At 50.8% G+C, this 21,317-nt stretch overlaps 1 protein-coding gene across 9 annotated transcripts in view; it reads right to left on the reverse strand.

Annotated features, from left to right (window-relative positions):
- Positions 1–21,317, reverse strand: part of BCL9 (BCL9 transcription coactivator) — a 61,092-nt gene that overhangs the window by 31,743 nt on the left and 8,032 nt on the right. For 3 of the 9 annotated variants that reach the window (XM_080375176.1, XM_080375179.1, XM_080375187.1), the window contains exon 1: positions 141–312. The exons of 2 other annotated variants lie outside the window; for them this stretch is intronic. The gene's annotated coding sequence lies outside the window, so the exon portion shown is untranslated. 4 more of the 9 variants (XM_080375178.1, XM_080375182.1, XM_080375175.1 and 1 more) reach the window with 3 other exon arrangements.

A 21,317-nucleotide genomic window follows, 5' to 3' on the forward strand; every position in this document is an offset into this window, starting at 1 on the left:
AGCGCTCCCCTCAACCGCCGGCGGCGCCCCCTCCCCGCGGCCCCCCCGAGCCCCCCCCCAACTCTCAAACTTTGGGCGGGCGGCGGCGGCCGGTGCCGGTGGTCGCCCGGTGCCCGCCGCGCCGCCTCCCCCTCACTCACCGCCGGGCCGTGGGGGAGGGGCGGGGGCCGAGGCTCCTCTCAGCCCCGGGCGGGAGGGGGCGGCGCAGCGTCTCCCCCCGGCGACGGCGGGTCCTTCCCCCTCCCGCAAACACACACAGGCTCCATTGTCCGCCAGCGCCTCCCCCCCTCCTTCCCGCACACATGGTACCGCCCATCGCAGCCCCTCTCGCCCTCTCCCCCCGCCCGCTCCCCCCCCCCCCCATTTTCCCTACACCATTCCCCCCCCCCCCCCGCCTCCCCCCCTCCCGCCGCGTCCCGCAACCCGGAGAGAGGAATGGTACCGCCCGTCGCGTGCGCCCCGCCCCGGGAATGGTACTGTCCCCTACTCACTCCGCCGGCGGGACCGCCTCTTACTCCCCGTTCCGGGCAGTGGTCTCGCCCGGCCCCCCCGCCCCGCCCCTCCCCAGCGAGAGGGCGGGGACAGTGTCCCTTCCCCCTCGCACACGCTCTCCTCCCGCCTTCGCCTACACAGTGGTAGCAGCCGGGCTCTTAAAGGGACAGGCCCGCCGCGGCGAGCGCCCCCCGGGCCCGCGGGAAGCGCCACCCACCCCTCCCCGCCGCACCGCCCCTACCATTAACATAGCCTGTCCCCCGCCCCGGGGCCGCCCCGCCCCTCCTCCCCTTTTAAAGAGACCGCGCGCCCAGGGCGCTTCTTAAAGGACCCGCCCCTCCCACCGCCCCGCTCCCCTCCGCGGGGCCGAGCGCCGGCAGCGCCCCGCTCCCCGGGAGGGGCCGCGGCGGCGGGGGGCGGGGGCTCCGCGTGCCCCGGTGCCCGCAGCCGCAGGGGAGGTGCCCGGTGAGGCGGGGAGGGGCCGGTGCGGGCCCCGGGAGCCGTCTCCCCTGCCCCCCCCCCCCCCCCCTTCCCTCGCCCCGCCCCGCCCGGCGGCGCGCTAGCACCTCGCGCTCCCCTGAGGCGGCGCGCGCGGGGCCCGCCCCCTAACGGCACCCCTAACGGAAACGGCGCGGGCCCCGCGGGGAGGGAGGCGGGGGCGCCCGCCCGCCGCTGAGCCTGGAGGCCTCGCACGGCCCCCGCGGCGGGCGCGCGGCGGGGCCGGGGGCGCCGAGGGGAGGCGGGTGCCCGGGCCCGGAGCCTCCCCGGCTGCCAGGGCCGGCCTGCGCCACGGCACCTTCACCGGGTGCCGCCCCGGCCTGGCGGCGGGCGCCGGCTGCCCGCAGCGGGGCTTACAGGCCCTGGGCAGCCGAGGCGGGCGCTGGGCATGGCGGCCGGCCAGGGACGCAGCGGCCATCCCGGCAGGGGCGCAGCCCAGAGGGGCGGGCAGGACCGCGGCAGGGTGGCTCGGCCCGCGGACACCTGGCGTGGAATTTCCCTTCCACGTATTTCTGGAGAAGGAAGGGGCCGGCTGGCCGTGGGCGAGGCGGGGGGGCGCGGGGGAACTTCTGGAGGAGAAGCACGTTTCTCCTACCTGTGGCTGAGCAACTTGCCTGCCCACCAGCTGCCGGGTTGGTGGAGCCGCTCTGAGATCTGAGGGCCTTTTCTGGTGGGAGAAAGCACTGGGTTAAGCAGCAGCTTGCAGCTAAACAGGGAGGAACCAGACAGTAATGACAAACAGACACAACCTATCAACTCTTAAATATGCTCAAGGGCCCTATCCTGAGAAAATGCTCTACGTTTGGGGGATTAAACGTCAATGTAGTTTGAAAACGGCTGGCAGTTAAGAGTTTTGAAGATTTGTAGCAATCCCCCCGCCCTTTTTAGCCGGCGACTCACTCCGTGAAAAGAGCACTTTCGACATCCACTAATCCTTCTCCTTCACCTCCACAAAATATTCTTAAAATGGGCGATCTTGTGGGTTCTAAGGAAGAGCTTCCCAAACCACTGGTGGCACACAGTTGCACAGAACCGCTGCAGTCTAATGAGAGAAAGCAGGCTGATCGTTTTTGCATATCTGCGATGCCTGAATAACCTGTTTTGCCAATACAACATAAGTGAATAGAAATGTGGAGCGAATTCTCCCTCTCCCTTTATCCTCAAACGACCCACTCTTTACTCTGTCCAACTCCCACTTTTAAATAACCCAGCTCTTCGGAGGATGACCCTTTCAGCACTGAGCATTCACCCCGGGCATCGCTCTGGCAGATAAAACCATCTCCTCCCTTTGCTCAGCCCTCAGTCCCTAAGGGGCTTTTCCTCTTGTCATCCTTCCCCTCCCCTCGTTCATGCCCACTTGGTAACATTGTTAAAGAACTCTTTACAGCTTCCTGAGCACCGCAACAGTACCTAATTCACACCTCTTACCCTAGACATACTCTTCCTTGAGGGGGATACTTCCTTACCGCTGGTTCTCAATCCCTGCCGCTTTGCAGACCACAGCCCTCACGGGTTTCCCACTGGACAGACTTTCAGCCCACTGATGCCTCTTGCTTGCTCCTCTCCGTTACCTTTTCCAGACAAGTTCCTGGGGCTACAAGTGCCCCAGATCCACAACCCAAAGGTGGAAACTGTTGGTCTCTGGCCAGCCTTCCCAACTCACCGATGCTAGCCCTACCTGTACCTTTCCACTGACCACAGCAGCACTTTCTAAAGCTGAAGTGTTGGTTGAAACCTCACTGATCAGCTCCACTTGAACCACCACCACCTTTATTGCCATCGGTTCAGCCCGCTGCCTGACCTGGCGTATAAGCCTTCTCTATTTTCACATTGATACAGGTCTTTTATAACCTAACACCTACAATTCCTCCTCTCCTTGACGCACCCCACACGAGAGAGGGCTCGGTGGACTGAGCCCAGGAAAGGTTGCAACAGCAGCACAGAGTAGACCAGCCAGGCAGCAAAACACAGCAGAAGGGAAAGATACGCCTCATGGTGCTTTAGACAGAAGACCCAGCCTTGCTCTCACTGACATCGGGGACCCATCGTGGTTTGCTTAAAAGAAAGTTTGTTTCCCCTGGGCAGTAGAGGCTGGAGTTTTTCTAAGGAGCCTAAAGGAAGCCAGGCACCCAACTTCCTTTTCCTGAAGGTACCTTTTGGAAATCCTACCCCGTGCTTCAATCCTGACACATGCAACATCAGCGATAAAATACGAAGTGTTAGCAGACTGCCTTTTTTGTTCTCCTCCTCCTCTGACCCGGTACTTTGCTGTCTTGTCCCTTGAGGAGTTAGACCAAGGAAAATGCTACTAGTTCGCAGATGCCGTGGTTCCTCCAACTCCCCTCCCTCCCCCCCGACCCCATCCCCCCACATTTCAAACAGTTATAAATGACTGTGCAACTCTGCAGGCAGCGGTCTCAAATAACCACACCAAGCCTCTCCCCTCCAACGGCTTTATGTCTCTTCCTTCCTCTCTTTGGGGCTCCAGATAGCAGCCATCAAGGTGTTTTGCTTCACTCTCAAGTGAAGTTGCTACTTCATCCACCACCTTTGGGAATCTGCCACAGCAAACTGCCACCAGCAGTGAATTCCCAAGGCAGGGATTCTCAGCTGAGAAATCCCTCCTGCTGTCCTTGAAGGGTTTTACCATGGGAACTGACAACAGGCTCCCAAATGATCTTAACTGCGATGATAGGTTGTGAGGCAGGATTTCAGGTAGCAGGAGCACCAGCCCATGGGACTGCCACTGCCAGCACTGAGAGCATCACCCTGTACCGCGGCCTTGCCCTCCCTTGGCCAAGCTCATAAAAGCTGCCCCAGAGAAGTCAGCTGTCCCAGCCCTTTAGAGCACTCCGGCAAATCCAAGAGCATCTTGGAAACATTACAGCTCTCACCACACTGCGTACACTCTCCTCACAAGCCCCTGGCTGCAGCAGGGACAGAAGATCAGTCTTTATTCAAAAGCGAGGTTCCTCTACCATTAGAGCAAACGAAGACTAAGGAAAGTTGCTACTACAGGAGCTCCAGTTCTGCAGAGCAGACAGATCAGACAAGATAGGCCTGCCGACAAAATACATTTGCATTACACTTTCTATATATGGTTCAGAGCATGGCACACCCCATCGTGGCTTTTATTCTCTTCAAGGGCTGGGCCCTACAAACACTTAATTTTACATGTGTAAGTAGAGTTCCACTGAAACACAATGGAGCTACTCATGCAAATAATGTTAAGAGTGTGTAGGGCTGTGGCGAGGGTGTAGGGCTGTGGCTCTGTTTCACTACTTCATCTGCAGCAGACCCAGTTTAAGAGGATCCTGCCATGCTCTCTCATAATTATTGCCACTCACTTGTGCCAGCTAAACTATTTACGTAGCCACGCTCATAGGTAAGCTCTTTAAATTATCCAACTTTTTTTTCTTAAAAACCCTGCTAACAAGAACACATCCTTAAAGCTGGACCAGCTCTGATGCAGATTTCATCCCCACAAGCAGCTGAACTGGCACAACTGGAGGAGGTGGAAACATCTGAGGAACAAGGACTTTTGAAGATGAGATTGAGGGCAGGCAAAATGGCAACATGGAGCCTTAGCGTGTGAAGGCTGGAGGCATTAGTCTCTTCTGAAGTTACACCTTGCTCCTGACCATCCACTCTCTGACGCGGAGCCTCTTCCCCAACCACACAGCCGTTCCACATGAAAAAAGTTTCACCTCAAATGCAACAGCAGACTGAGCCCTTCCAATCATTAATGCTTAAAACCCTTCCCTTAAGAAAATCTGTCACCATTAAGAAGAATCTACTGATGGCCACTATACCCAGGATCAGGGATGTGCGCTCCTCCTTGCAGGTAAAGGATGTAGTCACCATGCGCATCTGTAGCCAGTATACCGCATCTTCTGCAGTCAAAGGATCCCTTGCTATTAGCTTTGACATGGCGCATTTGGGCCATGCAAAGCGTTCCCTACGATTATTTTTTTTTTTTCCAGTTTATGGGCTGTTTTATCTCTAGCAACTCTGTGCTGAAAATTGCATCACGTATTTCCTGTCTGCTGAGGCAAGATTTCCCTCTTTCAGTGTGATTATAACCTTCCAGCAGGGAAGCTCCACTAACTCCTTAAGAGCTTTGCTCTCTATACTGCCTCCGACTTGTGCATTCATGTACACCTGTGCAAAGTGGGTGTAAAACACTGTCACTGTTGGAAGTGAAGAACACACATCATTAGGAGGATGTTTTGCTTTGTTTGTTTGCTTTGAGTTTGAGGGGGTTTTGCCCTCTTTTTGCTCTGGTGTAAATGATCAGAGGAGCTGCAGGACCAGACAGAGAGAGATCAGGCTCTATGAAATCTTTTTCTTACAAGCTTTGAGTTTTACATGGCTGCGTGCTCTAATGAGCCTTTTTGAAAGGAAACAACCCATTTCTGTAAGGAATCCAGGTGATTACGGTTCGCTTACTGCCGTGATCTCTCTGCATGGGCACAGGGGAGCTGCCTTCATGAATCTTGCTGCAGGATGAAGTCTAAAGATGGGACAGTGTGAAAGAGATGGGAATGGACCACAGGGAAGAGGAGTTTAACACCTACTTAGCTTGGGGGAAAAAAAAAACATCTTCTTTCAGAACGTCTTTTATTTATTGTAAATCATTCCTAAAAGATTAGGAAATCAGGCCTGGGGGAGGGGAGAGATTGTTGTGGCTTTCTAGTTCAGTGTCTTGTGTCTTTTGGTATCAGGCATCACCCTGAGCCTCCCCAGTTTTGCTGAACCTCAGTACTGCAGACACGAGAGAAAATTCTTAACTTGGTTTGGGTGAAGAAGTCGCTCTGCAGCCTGACTCATGTGGGCTTCACAGAGACTCACCGCGGAAGGAAACGCAAATATATTCATTTCAATGTCAGTATCCATACACACACACACCCCCCTACCTCTGTGCCCACTACTGGCTTAAGACCACTCGTAGCTCACCGGTACCGATTGCTACTGCCTCGCTGGCTGCAGCGCACAGAGCTCTGTTAGGAAGGAAGCTGGCTGATGGATCTGACCAGCACTGGCTGCACATCACCCTACAGCAACAGCGTACAGATGATGGCAAAGTCAGCTGGGCAAGAAAGGCTTTGCCCTCACTTCTCAATCTACACTGAAAAGGGAGAAACTGTTGATCTTGTGTTTTCCTTTTCCTACTCGCACGTGAACACCTAAACAATCTGAGCCTTCACCAAGTTCAGGCTGGAGCATGGAACTGGGCCTGTGGTTAAAATAGTCTTCCGGATCTCCAGAGACCCTTCTAGGTGATCTATCCCCCTTCAAGATACTATCCTACATCAAAACTCTGACATGATGAATAAATCCCAAGTATTACAACAGTCCAGTCGCAGGAAGCTCCTGCCCTATTTAGAAAGTCATCTCTCAAGTCAATAAGCAGGTACGAGGCAAATACCACACGGTATAGAGATAAATGCTCAGCTTTATCTCCCATGATTAAAAAAAAAAGGAGACTAAGGAGGAGAGAAGAGATACTGAATCAGAAGGGAAATCAGGTAAACAGAATCTGGGGAAACGTATGCTCATGCACTACATGAAAAATGTGAATTCATACTAAACAAAGGTGGGCAATTTTGGCATACAGGAGACTCCAAAATCAATGTCTGCCCAGGAACACTGCTCCCGTTACACTGTCCTCATGTTTTACAGGGAACCGCTAACACACACTGAGTGCTGTGGTGCCGCCAAGAGAATTAGGCTGTGGAATTGCCTGACCCTTGAGCCTTTTAAGATTCTCAGCCATGACTTTACACTCCCTTTGTATGTGTATGAACATCTTTGACTTCAACGAGAAAAGACATGGCAGCAGCTCAGAAAATCGCCAAATTCATCTCCTGCTTCCATTCAGCCACCTGCTGAGCCTAGTCCAAGATAGCAAGCTCCCTTGCACAGCCACGCAGTTACGTTCTCTGAAATGCCTGCCCCAGAGCACCAGGACACGTGTGCACTTTCATGGTGTAAAACCAACCAAACGACATTTCATTCCCAAAGGAATATCTCTGAGAAAGCCATGACCAGCTGAAGAAAGCACCTCTCACTGGGAGCATCCTTCTCACAGAATAAATAGGAGGAGGCTAAGTCTGCCCTCAGACAGACAGAAGTCATCATCTGTCGCCAACACATACAACAGCTCTCTCGGCATAAGAGGCTTTTTGTGCCTTGTGCTGCTCCTCCAGCATCCCGCCGTGCCTGCTGTACAACAGGGCGGCAGCGCACGCAGGTTACACTCATGGACTACAGCTGCCCCTACAGTCAGAGCACAGGTATTCACGGGTAAAATTTTGCTCGTGTCTCTCCTGCAAGGCTACAATAAAATAAAAATAACTTCAGCATGATTTCCCCTCTAGATTGCGCACAAAGAAGAAACCAAGCCCCCACTGTACTGCAGACTGGCCCATTAAAGCGAATGGTTAAATTCTTGCTATGAAAAAGTAGGCGTTGTTGTCTGTTTTGTGAGGCAGAAATCAATATTCCCGCCTCCTCTCCTTCTGTTATTTCACCTTGAGATACTCATGCTCAGATAGATGAGATCTGAATCTTACTCACTGTTACTGCAACTTTTCTCTCTCCAGCATTTCACGGGGTCACAGATGTTCTTGGAGTCCTAACCTGCCTGTAATTTACCACTCAGCTCCCTAAACTGAACACCACTGGTGACTGAAGTAGTGACTGATTTTCCTTCCCAATCACACCGCTGCAGCTATTTCTATTTATCTGCACCTTCTATCTCAGTCATTTTGCTCCCCGTGCCCTCCAATAACAACCCTCTCTCTGCCACAGCCTCTTTCTTCTCTGGACCCCTATAATTCACTCCCCAGTGCTAGCCTCTTCCGCGCCGTGGCCATGTCATATAAATGATGTTTTATTGTGAAATGCCCCTTCTGCTCTCTGTCTCCCTTTAATCTAAATGTGGGGGGAAGCGGGGGAGTAGCTTGGTTAAGTCTCTGAATTTGGGGGGGGGGGGGTGGGGAGTGTGCAAGGGGGGAAGGACCTGGGTGACTGATGCTCAGCCCAGGGAAGACTGAATCGATGTTGGCTGGGGAGAGACAAGCAGGGTACGATAAGGCAGCACCATACCTCAACAGCTGCTCATTCAACTAGGTTTCCCTTCGGCGGTTCAGATTCAGGGGCCTGAACCAATTCCTGCAGATCAGGTAGCAATAATGCCAGGCTGACTGGGCTGTTCTGATGAGTCCTCTTGGATGCAGCTCTGTCTACTATCATGCCTGCCTCTATCACCTAAGGATTAGACAACTGCAATATGCTCTGTTTGGCACCATGCTTTAAATCCATTCATAAACCGAAGGCAACGCAGAACTCAGCACTCTGTTAGATAAGCCGCGTCTCTCACCCACGATCATTCTCACGTTTCTGTTCCATTTTATGCCATCTGACCACTGGTTTTCAGACAGACTTTAACATGTTCCTGTTGACCTCCACCTAGTGCCTCACAGACCAGAACCCTTCCCACCTGAGAAGTCACCTCTTATATTTCCTAGAAGCTGTAGAAAAGGCATCAGGTATTTTCACACAGGTACCTAGGAGAGTAGAGTTGAGGGTTGTTCAGCCTTTAATTTACTATTGTTTGCTGATGACAGTCTGATGGAATTGCTTGAGTTCTAATGAAGACAGTTTTCATTATCTGTCATTTAAAAATGTCAAGGGAGCTTAGACTGAATGGATAGGTGCTACCTGTTGTTCCAAATAGCTTTTGATGAAGGGAATACATTTCAAAAGTACCAGTCGCTGATTTACAGGTGCTGTGCAAAGATTACGTAAAACAGTGAGATCCCTCCAAAGAAAACAAGCAGATTTCCCCCTTGCTTTTTAGTTTAGACATTGGCTTATCGTCAGTGTGGTGCTGATTTTTTTCTGCAGTAATCATCGGCAGCCTTCAGATCTGCAAGTTCCTAGATGAGAGAGGACAATACTGACAAAAAAAGGAGCCTTCACTATTAGAGGGCACTTGAGGGTGTTGGCTTAGCTGCATAAATGCTTCACTCTCGTTCTTTTGCATTTTTCTTGTGCACTGTTATAGTGCAGACTATGGACCACTTTAGCAACAGATGTCATGACTGGACATACTTCTGCCCAAACGTTTTGCTAGTCCCTCTCTGCTGAAGGTGTTGGCCTCTCACAGCTTAACTGCAATAACAGACTGTGTGAATGTTCCTAGTCCATCTGAGCACAAAATCTGCCAGCTTATTTTAAAGCATATCTGTTCATTCCCTAGCATGAATACATCTGCTTACAATACCTGCCTTGCAGGTCCGGAGAGACACCTAGGACAGCGTGTTTCTTTTCTATCTTTATTCTTCTATTTTAGAGCATCCTTTTAACATGTGAGAAGGTGCTGCATAGGGGACCTGCCTTGGTAATGTAACTCTGATGGGATACACTCCCTTGTGCCTTGGCTTGCTTACAAGATGGGCTGTTCCTACACACAACCTATACCATTTGCCTGTCGTTTCTGTCAAACCATGACAAAATGAATGCCAGCAGTCCAGCCAGCATGCAAGGAATGCAGGTAGTGCTCTGGCTACAGTGTCTTTAAGAACCACTTACGTTTTGGTAATTGCTTTTGTATGAGTATCCAGCATCAAAGACTGTAGCACTGATCTCTTTTAAACATTTAAATGCTGAAGCACAGGTACCTTCCACTTAAGAATCAGACAACAAAGACTGCTGCTGCTTTGTCCACACAACTTCAGCCTGCCTGACTCTCACGTAAGTCAGCTGGCTTCCTCATCCAGGTCCCTGTTCCTCCCATGTGCAGAGACTGCAGTGTCCCCCATGGTGTCCCAGCTCTTGGTGGGGTATATCGTGTTCAAAACTAAGACTTGATGGTAATGAGGAAGGAGAGAAGGACTGAGCCTTAGGATGGCGGACTCTGAAATTCACAGATGTGGGGTAGAAGTAAGAGCTGTTCTGAGACCTGATTATTTCTGCGTCTTGTTTCCATTAGGACAATGTTTCCCAGGCACTTACTCCAGCCATCCTTACAAAGCATCTCCCAAAGAAAAGGGTTTATGTTCCTGGCAACATGTTCCAAAAAAACATGTCCCTAGCTCCCTGCTGCCATAAGCAAGCACAACTCCAATGATTTCAATAAAGCTGCACTTTCTGTGGCCCTAAGGCTATAACACTACAGTAAACAAAGCCAAATACCGTAAGCCAGATGCTTTAAGGTCTTCAATGGCTTACACATACGATCCACCAAAAGATGGCTGAACCCACACTTCAGCTGGCTCGCACAGAGCACTTTCACCCACCAGCAGAACATGGAACCCAGGGCCTCATCCTGAGGCAGAGCAATGGCTGGTGGACCTCAGCCTGCTCTCCATGGGCACTTCCCCTCGGAAGGGCAGTGGTACCTCGCTCCTCTGGGCTCTGTGCTGCGCCGGCACCCCCAGCCTCCCCTCTGAATCCTCTGCTCTCTCCAGAAAGAAACCCGCACCCCACTCTAATGGCCACAAGGATGAGTCCAAGCAACAAAATGCTGATACCAAAACCAAACCACCTTACAATTTCAGCTGCTCACCACTCCGGTTTCTTCACTTCCCCATTGTACAGCTTGTTTTCCCTTTACATCTAAACCATCCAGACAAACACCACTCACTCCAGGCAAGGGATAGCTCAAGGCTGTTGCCAGACTAGGTTTGGGACCCACTGGCACATGCTGAAAGCAGACCCACGGCTCAGTTAGATGACAGCGTATATCCTGGAGTAAGAAGGATGTAATGCTGGAGAGTTGCTCAGGACTGAGTGAACACAGCGAATGAATGGTCTTTCCGGCTTCAGAAGCGGTCCCTGAAGGCCAGCAGTAAGGGACTTTGGCTTGATAATATAGTCTGGGGAACGTACTGCACACAGATCCAGTGAGTAATGTTGAAAATCCATAGGCAAAGGAAATGTTTTAAAACAGAGGAGGAAAATCTACTTGCAATCAATACCCTGAAGGTCTCTAAAAGGAAACTCTCTGCAAAAAAGGACACATTTGCCACATATAAATCTTTAATGATATCTTGTAGTTCTAACAAAGCCTTTTTTTTAAAAAAAAAAAAAAAAAAAAGCAGATACTGTAATACACCTGATAGAGCAATCATCCTCACACAGCAAAATATGATTTTCACACCTGGTAAATGAAATGACTGCTGCATCTCGAGGCCAGGGTTAGGGGCTAAGGTGAGCTGCTAATGGAAGGTTAGAGACCACATAACAGCTCTTCAGGGAGCACCTTTCAGATGCTCTTTTCATGTACAGTAGCACACAGTGATCAGAAGGCACTGGCGGCACATACTAAAGTCACTGTCACTGACAGTGGTTCTAACTGTGCAGTCGCCAGTGGATAGCTCGGGTTAAGATAGCCGGCTGGCACGCCAGCGCTCCTCAGACCCTGGATAAGACTCACTCTCTTGTAAGAGCAAGCCTGTATTCTTTCATCTCCCTCCTGGTACGCCTTCTGCACCCCACCAGTGTTAACCAGTCGCCCTCTCCTCGCAAACGAAGAGCGAAGCTATAGAGCCGAGACAACAAACTTTGCGACCGCAAACAGCTAGAGCCTCTGAGCCGTGACAAGAAAAGCACGTGGTGAAAATCAAGGAAAAATATTGATCCCAGGCCATGCTGGTGGGGACCCAACGGCATTCAGAATCTGCCCTGTATCAGCTCGTGAGACCGCTAGATCCAGGCAGGGTAGCTACACAGTTTGCCAATCACTTGGGAACAGGAGAGAAGTGAGACCTGTGGAGAGCCAGCAGGCCCTGGAGGTACAGGTATTTACAACAAAAAAATCCGGCTGGAATCTGCAAGAAGAAGACGCACGGAGAAATATACTGCAGGCACTAGCACCAAACAAGACACATGGCTTAACAAGATGCCTTAGTATATCCGGCTCCATAAATTAGACTGGGATTCCCAGTTCTTTAGCTCGCAGCTCCTGCTGACTTCTGTGGATAAAGGGGATGTTTGTCACTCCCAAGATCAGATGCCAGATCGAATGCTTTTCAAGAAGTACACAGATGAGTGTGTTCCTAGGGAAGAACGAGCTAGAGCTAAGCCTTCGAATGAGCACAAGGAGAACCTCCTGCCCACAGACAGGAAAGTGGTAACCTCCTTCACTTCCTTTGTGGCTTTAACCTAAACCACAACTCCTCCCTTTGGGTTAGGATTCTCTTCCACTCATTCAGATGTTTGTCAGCTTGTCTCTCTCTTAATACCCAGCATCCATCGCTGCCACATAGGGGGAAAAAAAGCGCTCGTCGTCTTTTCCTCCCTCCCACACCCCTTTTGCAGTTTCTTCCCTAAACAAGAATGGCTTCAATGCACAGCAAAGCAAGTTTAAACTACAGCTCTTCAGGCACCGACACTGAAATTGGCAATTGCAACATGAAGGAGCAGGGAGAAAGGAGACATTGGCATACGGGCTACACCAACGTTTGGGAATGCTGGTAGTGAGGAAACGTTGCTGCCAGCAGGAAAAGTGATGCCAAACCAACTCACAGGGCTCTTCCATGAGCTCGAGCACTCCTTCCCAGCCTGAGGTGCAACATCCCTCTTCTCCCCCAGAGAGCCTCATGAGGAGCACGGACCGAAAGCAGGGGGGTGAGTGCAGTGAAAAGCTGCGGCACCACACAGGAGGCCCCTTGGCGGTGCATAGAGAGGTGAGGACAGGTCCCACCACCCCTAGTGTGGGGCATCAACAAGGGAGAGGCAGCAGCTCCCCCCTCACCGAGATCCCATCAGCTGCTGAAGGGAGGTTTAAAGATGCGAGGAGACTGCGGCTCCCACCCAAAACCCTTGTCCAAAGGCTTAACCCTTTGATCCCCAGGTGATACTGGGGGGGTTTAGGGAGAATTGGGTCTTGTGGAAGATTTGAGCAGTACTGCACAGCCATTTTTTTCTACCTTATAATATACCAGGTAGGCAGAGAGGTACCTGGGGGAGGGAACCTCTCCCACTGCTCCCACTGCTCCCACTGCTCCACACCCGGCAGCCACACATGGTGTCCAGTGATGCAGTCCACCTCCCACTCCCAGGACACTTTGGGACTATGTAGGGTGAAAGGGAATGTTTTTTGTTCCTTCAAGATTTCCAGAGATTTCAAATCATTGTTCTATATCTGATCGGGGTAAAAAATAGTTTTCAAAACTTATACCTAGAAATTATGACCAAATGAATTAAATGCAAGATTTTATTTTACCTTCTTGAAGCACTTCATTTTGACAACTTCAAAACTTTTCTCCTTTTTTTTTTTTTTTTAAAGATGGGACACAAAACTGGAATCAACTTTTCCCGAAAATAGCAACAGTTTTGGCAAATCAGCAATTTTCTAACAAAAATGTATCACTGGAGAAAAATCTTGACAAAACCTAGTTCTATTATTTCCTCCCAGCACCGCACAAGAATATGCCTCCGTGGTGTAATTCAGCCTTAAGTTTCATAGCAACTCTGATTCAGACATATTGCATGCACAGCTATTAGAATATGCCTTTGACATCATGAGAGCAATGCAAAATAGTGTATATACAATATGGCCAAGCAATGCTGCTATGGAAACTCTTGCTTTGAATTCCCGTATATGGGATGTTTAAATTCTTATCCCTAATATCACTTTAACAGAATGTTGTGTATTTTATTTCCTTGCTCAAGTCATCTCCCTCCTTCTGGACTCTCCCCTTTGCAAAAGAAAAGTGCTTTTGTGGGTGAAGCAGGAGGTGATGAGATCTGCGCCGCGTTCCTGGTGTTGCCATATACACCAGCGCCATGAACTATAGCAAGGGAAGTAACGGATTTGTGCCTCAGTTTCTGCAGCTGTATTATGGAAATAAGATGACGTTTTACTTCGGATATGACTCGAATGTGCTTTGAAGTCCTCTGTGACAGCCAGAAGATACATGCATCCTTATTCCTATTTGTTACTTTCCGTAGGCGAGGAGTTACTGTCCTCTACAGACCTATGCTGATGATCTCTCTATATTGAAGAACCAAATCAGGAAGTAGTCGCCCACTCACGCAGCAAACAGATAAGTAATAAAGCAGCGCACTTGCCAAATCCTAAGGAGGTGGTTTCTTAAAAAGACATAGGAAGCTTTCATGTTTTGAAGCTGACTAATTTCAGAAAGTTCCCGTTTCGCTCTCTTTTTCTCAAACTTCCTCAAAAAACATCTGTTTACCTGCTCTTCTGAAGTGTCTTCTGCTAGGGGGGGTCTGACCGGCCAGACTAAAGGTAACCATGTGGGAAGAAAAGAGGACGCTTTATCTGTCCACCTCCTCCATTTGCAAGGTGCTCCTGGTGACCCTAGCGGTACTTTGGGGGTCTTACCCCGACAAGGAGAGGATGCTGCAGCCAGCAGCGGTCATCCAGCCCTGCCCACTGCTTCGGGGTGCAGCACATCCCGGGACACACGGCACCACCTCCTGCAAAATCTGAGCAGAATGTGCAATCTCATAACGATCACCCAGCAGCCAAAGAAACTCACCCGTGCAATCCAGTGATCACAAATGCAGATTAAGTTACTTGCATTCATCTGATGGTGTAATTGCCAGACTGTACATTCAAATGAGTATTTGTTTAACTGTGTGATATACAGATAGAGCTTATGCACTTGAGGCCAAATTCACCCCTGTTGTAATTTCCCTAACTCCAGTAGCAATTACTCAAAGGATTAATTTGGCCCATAGTGTTTCCTAGTATGTGTGATTCATCATTTCTTTCCTATAACAAAGAATAATACACTGTTTCAATCAGTGGTGATGTCCTGGCCTCCTTGAGGCTGCCGGACTCCCTGTTTAATCAGACATAAAACAAATCACTTGCAGAGGCAGAGGCGTACAAGCATGCTTTAATTACAATATTGTAACACCAATTAGAGATCTATCTAATCGAGGACTCAGTACTTCCTACTCGAGTATTACTCCCATGTTGGGATAATTACTGCTAATTAAGCTTGGAACTAATTAGGCCAAATGATCTCATTTATACCAACATAGATGACTTCTAGGAGTTCACACACACCAAAAAAAAAAAAAAAATCCAAGGGCGATTTTATCATTCCTGGACTCATCAGCACTTCGCTTTTGAAACGGACTGTCCCTCCCTGATGGATAAGCCCTGTGAAAAGCCAAGTCCCACATCTCAGATGATCTCAGATTCTCCCAAGGTACAGAAACGCTCTCTGAAGGCATTGCAGTTGGTTGGCTAGCCCAAGTCACCTTCTGCTCTAATAGACACAGCGGATTAACAGAGCTGCGCCCCATCACAGCCGGGTTCATTCAAAACCTGGAGGCCACTCACACAGTTACGGTGACAACTTCTCAGCGCGCTTAGCACTACCTATACTGTCACGATTGCTGCACAGAATAAGGAGGTTTGCTGGAGGGTGCTGTGCAGTGTTAAGACTTCAAATAACTTTAAAAAAAATTTCTTAAACACACCAATAGACATACGTACTTGTCGCATGATTTGCATCAAAGCTGCGTACAATTAGAAATTGCATCCCAACGCTTCCGTGACGGTGGCTCAGCTGTGCTGTGGGTGATGACTGAGGGAAGAGGCTGATTCTAGCTCATAGAGTCACAGAGTCACAGAGTTCCTTGCAAAGCCCGTCTGTGCTACAAGACTCCCCGTGTTCACAGTCTGTCTAACAGAGTTGGCTTTACGCTGCAGCCAGAAAAATAAAGGACAGCCCGCTAAGCTGCATTTATGCTACAGCTTCTCCTCCTCCCCTCCAACCCCAAAATTTCTGCACCAGCTCAGCACCGAGACACTCAGGTAGAAGAGACACCCGGGCAACTACCATTTAGGCCTGCCCTTGGCTTATGGAAACAGTCGCCGGCAGTAAGTAGGGTGCTCCCCACAAAATACTGACATGGTTGAACTGGTGGGTAAAACAGAGCTTAAAAACAAAACCTTTGAGGACTGCGTTTTTGGCTGCATATTTTGGGAGCTATGAGCTGGCCAGTATTTCAACAGTTGCTTCTCACCCAAAGATGGTTTGCACCAGTAGCGTGATACTGTCCTGCGGTATTTGCTGATTTCAGTTTCATTGCCAAGTGAAAGAATGCCACCTACCAAAACACCAGCCCCACCTCTCAAAGTGACTGGACATCTTTCAAATGGGAGGAGGGACTAGTATCCAAGAGCTGGCTGGGAGCACCCATCCTGGCACCCATCTGTCTGCGCTTTACAAACTTTACAAACCTCCTGTCTCTGGGTAGGCAGAGTACCTCAGCACCTCTGCTTAGCCTGCCACATCTGCTGAGGCTGCAGCTGGCACGGCTGTGCGGTCAGGCGGTACAGAAGTCAAGAATGGTTTCAGTCACGTTCACTGCACAGGCCATCTTCTTTCTGTACGTCCCTTCTTCCTACTCCTGCCTCGAATTCAAGCCTTCCAGGATCCGCTTCAAGGCGCAGCGTGCAGTAAAACCTGCTTTCTCTTTACTTTTGGCCTTCCCCCCCCCAGCTGCCTTTATTACTCCTAAACCTTTCTCCTAAATACTTAATTTTCTCACACTTCCTCGTACTTCAGGCTGGAATCCTGAAGCCCTTTAACCCAGGAATTCACCATTGTCTCCAGGTCTTCTTCCAGCCTGCCCCTTTATCCTCGCAGCGATCATTGTTCCCTGGTGAGTCACAGACACCACCACCCCCCTTCTCCCCTCCAAATGCCTCCTGAACAATCTTCTCTTTTCCAAAGCCTGTCAAAACCAAGCCCAGCAGGATTCCCTACACCAACCTGACCTGGTTACAATACCTCCTGGAACTGATCCTCCAGCTGTCTGTGAAATTTCTGTAGAAGTGCCACTTCTTTATGCAGTACCATTAACAGAAGATTAATAAATAATGCACAGGAATAACACAATCTCCAATAAACAACGTACTACTACTCCTATTTTCTTAAGTGAACAACAGGGATCCTAAATCTGATCTCTCCCTCCAGCTGTTACCCGATCCTCATCTCAGCTACCAAACTCTCTCCTCCCTCCCCTGGCAAGCCTGTCATTCCTTTCTTTCCAGATGCCAATGCCTTTGCTGCTACCTCCTCCAGCCCAAGTACACTAGCAGACACGAATGCGAGCACCCGTAAAACACGAACGCGAGCATCCATACAAGACAAACACGAGCACCCATACAAGACAAACGCGAGCACCCATACAACACGAACGCGAACACCCATACAACACGAACGCGAGCATCCATGCGCATACCAGGTTGCGTGTTGAAAATGCACACACTTCCATACACTGCAATACAGTAGCCCACGGCCCACGGAATCGTATTTGGCTATCTGCTGGAACCCCTGCAGGAAGAGGTGAGTTGGAGGAGATCTTCTAATGGAAACAAAATCACTGAACCTAAAGTCTGAGCAAGACAGTGGTAGATATATGATCAGGGCAGTGTTCAGCAGAAGCACACATTGGGCCCAGGGGGCCTCTCTGAATGGCATCTTCAGCGTTAAAAGGGAGGAATTCAGGAGCTTTAGATCAGAAGTGCATCCCAAACGGGCATTAGACTCTAATAAATAAGACGCTTTACACTGACAGAGTGCCAGAAACCTCCTAACATCCTCCCCAAGCTCTGCAAACAGGCGTCTCTTCAGTTGTCGGTGGTTTGGATGGCAGAAACCAAGCAAACAAGCTCCCTACGTAACAGAGGGGGGAAGGGAAGCAACGTCCTGGTGGAGGAATGTGAAGTCACAACCACTACAGAAAGCACCATGAATGCTCTAATTTGGGACTACAATAAGTCCTTCAGGACAGGGACTGTCGCTTTCCGGTGTCTGGACAGCACGCTGCACGACGGGACTCCAGTCCCGTATCAGCACTTCAGTATGCAGTGTACAAATATTTACTGTCACCAGCAGCCTGCAAAGAGAGGCCGTCTCAGATGGACCTCCCCAGGGGCATCTGGAGGGGATGACAGAGTTTTGAGTCAGTGACCTAAGATCCAGGCTTGGGAAGCTCGCTGGCAGTCACAGTTGGGTATGTCCTCCTTGCAGACAGGTTCTCTCAGTTATTTTCAAACACCAATTTGGGGGGTTTAACACTTCTTTTTTTTTTTTCCAGAGCAAATCCCATACTCTTATCCAGGGTCTGCCTACACGCAGAGGTCCAGTCGGTGGGTAGCCCTGTATGGCCCTGTAAGGTCAACCCTGTATGTGAAAAGAAGAGGCACAAAGCACAAGGAAACGGGCCAGAAATAATCAGACTCTCATTCTCCCAGCAAGCCAGCTACCGGAAAACAGCCAGGATCCCAGCAGCAAGATGGCAGGAGAGTGGGGAGCCTGCCCCTGTTCCCTCCCAGCCTGAACATCTGGGTTTGTACCAGCTGCATTTCCAAAAGGAAAGCAAAGGGGCTGCCGCTTACTGCTGGCAGCTGCCAGGTCCGTATCCTCAGCCCTCCCAAGAGCCCTGGCTCAGGCTCTTGTTGCGCAAGGCAAAGATGCATCCCTAAGTCTGAGGTTTAGAAACAAGATGCATTTATTTGTTATTATTTTCAGTTATCTAGAGTGCGGTAAAGGTCAGAACACTTATCTTCTGGGGCTGGTCCCTGCTCCCACTCATGTGATTCAAAACCAATTGAATGCTTTTTTTTTTCATACTTCTCAGACAGAAAAAATCCAGTGGGAATGAAACCTGATACAGGGCATTTTCTAAAGAGGATCTGTGGGAAACAAGGATCCACCGCAATGGGAGGAAGGGGAGGCTTGTAGGCATTCCTGGGGACCTCCTCCCCATTAGACACAATGAAACATGAATAAAGATGGGTGGGGAGGCCACAGCTTTTTACCTAAGTTTTAACCTAAGCTCATCTCGAGGACTGGAGTGGACGTATCACCTACATGACAGCCCCAGCGCTGCCTTTGGGGTGACAAGACTCAAGGACAAAGCTGAATGTCCTGTGCCCTGTGCACGGGCTGCTCCATAATCTTCAAGATTAATTTATGCAAAACACGGGAAGACGTGCTTTTTCCTTTTGCAGTGAATGACTTCATTAACCTTTCAGGAGCTTGCCAATAGTGAAGTAGAAGCAATGGGAAAATCACTCTTCTGGGGGAAGGGGACTTCTGCTGTGTTGCTAACGGCACGTACCTGGGAGAGGCCAAAGACCCCAGCAGATGATGGACCCTGATCCAGGAGTGCTCTGCCTTCCCCCTCTGCTCTCCCAGCCACCCTCCAGTCTCTGCCCTGCTCTTGCAATGGTCCTTCTCCCCTAGCTGCTGACAGCTTATGGCGTGACCAGAGAGACAAGAAAGCTAGATGAGAAGGCAGACTAAGGCAGAGGAACACGATTTTGGAAAGAGTCTGGAAAGAGACCTAGCCCAGAGGCAGAGCGGGAGGGAGAGAGCAGGTAAAACAGGTGAAGCAGGTACAGAGAGGGAAAGAAACAGCTGTGGGAAAAAAGGGAAAAGGTGTATGGCACCTTGCATGGAGCACGAGGGATACCATCTCAGCATGCTAAGGAAGGGTCGGTCTGTCGTAGACACAGAAGGGAGAAACTGGGAACTGTCTGGGTAGGATTGCTGAGGCTCGGCTCGTGACTTTTATGAGCCTGAGACTGAGTCATGCCTGGCGGGGGCAAATGTGGTGCTACCCAGAAATGGAGCTAAACTCCACTGGAGGCCAGAAAGTCACCATGATGCCCTGTCCTGTAGAATCCTGATGAACTTCAATATGTGACCATCTGTGTGACTTCTTCATGCCTTGCCATCAGGAACAGCTGATGAGCCCTGATTCGGACACCTCTCCCATCAACCTAGCTGCAGCCACCTCTCCCTGCCCTGGGGAAGCGACTTCTCCATGCCACATGTCCTCGTGGGAGGCAAAACACAGTCCATGAAGGGATATCCAAAAACCCACCACCTTTCAACTGTCGCTGCTGGCCAGGATCCTTGCAGCCAAAACCCCATCCCTGACGGGAGATGGTTAAATAGTCTGCATCCACTCCAGCTGACTTGGAGGAAACTCTATCTGGAATCAGATAGTGGGACAGCCTCTGCATGGGATCAGGTGGCTCCCTCCGGCAGATGGGAGAGGGATTCTCCCTAACTCAGTGACCCTGCTGTTCCTGTCCTGTCAAAAGAGCTACTCTTCCCCTGCTGAGCGCAGGTCTCCCAGGAACAGAGCACAGCTGTGCCAGTGGCTTGTGGGCTTCAGTGCAACTCTCCAACAAGATGCTGAGACCTTCAGTGTGAGCCCTCTCCCTCCCCCGTCACGGCTTTCCCTGGTAGAGCAGAGGGCCCTGAACTCAGCTGGGAGCAACGTGGTGGGACAACCACCCTCCTCTTGACAAGCACAGGCGTCTCCCAGCAGCCAGGCAACACACCGTCCACGTTTTCAGGGCAGAGTGTAGGGAGTAGGACAATAGGTCAGGACCAGAACAAGTCGCAAGGCCATGTCCAAGGAGGTAAAAAGTGACGTCAGGAGACAAAATTTGTGACTACAGACTTCATCAGGCTTCCAGGCAGAAATAAAGTACTCGGTCATCGAAGTGACACCGTGCTGCAGCTCACAACAAGACCCGAGGCAGCCCCATCCCAAGCCGGCGGCACACAAGCGCAGGGAGTCTCACCGTGCGCCGTCACAGGGCGAGCTCCACCGTGCCTGGCCAACGGCAGGGCCATGGCCGCGGCGGGAGGCTGTCCGGCCGCTACGCCTTGTCCTTCTCGCCCAGGCCCCGGCCAGCCAGCCCCACCGGCAGATCCCGTGCGGCCAGGCTGCAGGGACACACAGCTGGGGACAACGGAAAGGGGTCCGTGCCAGACAGATGTGTAAGGGAGGAATTTGGGGGATAAACTAGAGAGAGGCGATAGGAAGAGTGTGCGGTGCATCGGTAGTGGGGGAGGGTAGAGATACAGGGTGAGAGAAGAAAATGACATGAACAGAAGGAAGGGAGCTGCAAATAGAAGGGGATATGGAAACAGCAGAGAGAGACAGATTGCAAGAGCGGTGGAAGTAGAGGAGACCTAGAGGGACAGAATATAATAAGAACTCTTAAAATGAGGAGAGGGAGAGGGAGAGGGAGGAGAGGGAGAGGGAGAGGGGGAGGGAGAGGGAGAGGGGGAGGCGAAGGGGGAGGGGGAGGAGGAGGGGAGGGGGAGAGGAGAGGGAGAGGGAGAGGAGGGAGAGGGAGAGGGAGAGGAGGGAGAGGGAGAGGAGGGAGAGGGAGAGGAGGGAGAGGGAGAGGGAGAGGAGGGAGAGGGAGAGGGAGAGGAGGGAGAGGGAGAGGGAGAGGGAGAGGGAGAGGGAGAGGGAGAGGGAGAGGGAGAGGGAGAGGGAGAGGGAGAGGGAGA

The sequence above is a fragment of the Falco punctatus genome (assembly GCF_963210335.1).
Source record: "Falco punctatus genome assembly, chromosome: 2".
Classification (NCBI taxonomy): Eukaryota; Metazoa; Chordata; class Aves; order Falconiformes; family Falconidae; genus Falco; species Falco punctatus.